The sequence below is a fragment of the Pyrgilauda ruficollis genome, unplaced genomic scaffold (assembly GCF_017590135.1).
Source record: "Pyrgilauda ruficollis isolate IOZ18807 unplaced genomic scaffold, ASM1759013v1 scaffold1911, whole genome shotgun sequence".
Taxonomy (NCBI): domain Eukaryota; kingdom Metazoa; phylum Chordata; class Aves; order Passeriformes; family Passeridae; genus Pyrgilauda; species Pyrgilauda ruficollis.
In genome coordinates, this window is record NW_024518219.1 from 1 (window position 1) to 2,500 (window position 2,500).

At 36.0% G+C, this 2,500-nt stretch overlaps 1 long non-coding RNA gene across 1 annotated transcript; it reads right to left on the bottom strand.

Moving 5' to 3' along the window:
- Positions 1-780: 780 nt before the first annotated feature.
- Positions 781-2,010, bottom strand: LOC121352658. Its single transcript, XR_005954982.1, has 3 exons — positions 1,892-2,010; positions 1,203-1,247; positions 781-890 (listed from the first exon to the last, which is right to left on the bottom strand). It is a non-coding gene; the product is annotated as an uncharacterized LOC121352658 (long non-coding RNA).
- Between the last annotated feature and the right edge of the window lie 490 nt (positions 2,011-2,500).

The window sequence follows — 2,500 nt, forward strand, 5'->3', positions numbered from 1 at the left end:
AAAAACCTCTCTGTATCTGAATCTAAGTATAAAAGCCATTAAGAGTAAACTGAACATGCATTTTATATTGCAGTGAATTAAAGAGGAGTTCTGGTTGTACAGTAGAATACAAAACCAGATCTTCTCCAGGTCATTTCCAAAGATAAAAGTACTAATTTGAATGTACAAAGCTATTAATTTTCAGATCACATATCAAAACACAATCCTGCATACTTAGCACTCACCATGAGAAACAAACCCTGAGTAACTTCTTAGTAAATGGATCTGTTCAAGCCTTTCCTTGACTAAAACCTTAATAGTCCCACATCAAACTATGTCTCTTTTTTAAAACAAACTTAGTTTCATGCATCTAACCAGAGCTACTTGCAACACACACAGAAGCAGAGGCTGTAAATAAATATATTCACTGTCTTAACACTTGAATATCACAGTAACCACCTGGTTTTTTTCAAGAAATAATTGTATGTCTTCAAGCAAATAATTTAAAAACTCACCATTTTCCTTCCAACAGATTTTTACAAAAGGTAATTGCACATTTATTTATCAATTCTTTGCAAGGAAAATGACTTGTGTGGCAGACAAATACAATCAGAAATGAACCCTAAGCATACAAACCTTGAGTAGGGAAGGGGAGGAAAAGGGACATTAACAAAAGAAGAAATCACTGTTTAGAGCTGGAATTATGTGGATTTTCTCTCAGAATAAGTCATTAACCCTCAGAAAGGTTAGACACAAACTCTTCATTTCTCCAAGCAACACAGATATCCATCTACAAAGGGACTTAGCAGTTGTCTATATATTTACTAGGGAGGGGACAAGGGAACAGAGTTTGAATTTGTGTTACTGAGCTTTTGTCTCTTACCTTTTCATTTTGCAAAAGACCACATTCTCTATAAACAAAAGAATATGTTGACAGTTTTAGGCAGGAAGATAGGAGTTTATTCATGAATAAAGTTGCCTAGCCTCCATGCTGAAAGCCATGTTTAACCAATTATGTTAGCCTTAATTAATTGTCAATTTAAGTTAAATATTAACAAAAAAATTATCAAAAAATCATGCATATAAAAGGAATTCTCATGCAACATTAGTTTCATGCAAAAGGTGATCTATGAGTGAACCTGTTTTCATTAAGTAGTTTGGGAATCAAGACTTGTTTATCTCAGGACTGAACAGAGAATCTGCAAAGACATATTTGCTCTTACCTTTAAAATAGCCACCATAAATAGATTCACCTCCTTTTCCATTACCTACAGATTAAAAAGCAGCAATGAAACGACTTTTTGCTGAAAACTTTTTGTTTCATTTATACAAAAGCTGTGCACAACATTCCACCAGCACTTCACTCTCAAAATAGGACATTCCCTCCTCAGGCTCTTCTGGTCAAGCCCAGGATTTCAGGACACAGTGAAAACAGACATTTTGGTAAGGACAGGTATTTCAGGAAAGGAACTAAAAATCCAGGAAAACTCCTTCTGGAAACTTTTAAAACATTTCTAGCTCATTCAATGTTTTATTACTAATTCTAAACTCATTCAAACAGTTACATTCCTGTACCAACAGAACATCAGCAGTGCTGCCTCTACTGCAGACCCAGAAGTGAAAACAGTTCAGACTAGAGTCTGCACTTGAATTGTTTTAATAAGATGGAAAATCACAAAACCCTCCAGTGAGGAGTTTTTAACACACTTTTCCAAACAAATATTACATCAGTTGAAACATTTTAGAACTTCAAAAATTAACAATAAAATGGGTGATCTATGCTATACTTCACACAAATGCAGTATTTTAATGGCATTGTAATACTTCTGTTGTATTTTCTGAAGTTATGAACACAAAAATGACAACATTTCTGTTCCATTTCAAACTTGGCAGTTTTAAAAGCCCATTTTACCTTCACTGAAGTCCCCACCCTGAATCATGAAGTTTTTAACCACACGATGGAATGTGGTGCCTTTGTAGCACAGCTTCTTCCCAGTTGTTTTGCCGATTCCTTTTTCACCTGCAAGAAGGTGAAACAAAAACAATCTACAGATTGTCACTGAACAAATTCCAAGGGATTTCCCTCCCTAGTTCTAATGAACATGGGATTCATATCTAAAAGATAACACAGTCCTACCTGATGGCTTTTTACCATGCAGAAGGGGGATTTTTACAAGGGAACTCTGAGGTGAAAATTAAGCTGTTTCTTAAAAAATTTCCCTTCCCACCTCAAGAAGGAGTGTGTAAATCTACTCAGGATAATTTATTTAAAAACAAAGAGTTCAGGATAATGGTGGGTTAACTATTTTCTGTGGGTACAGCTACACTCCTGTGCAGCGTCACAGTATCCTTTTCAAACCACTCACACATCTGGATGTGGCAGATGATTTCCAGGAGAAAAGCCAGGAAAACAGGTTTCAACTCAGTTTCAATGTGACCCACACTTGGAAAAGAGGGATTGAGCTACTCCAAGTTTCCACACCTTCCCCAGTCCATGCACAGTGTCTGGCCACCCCTTTAC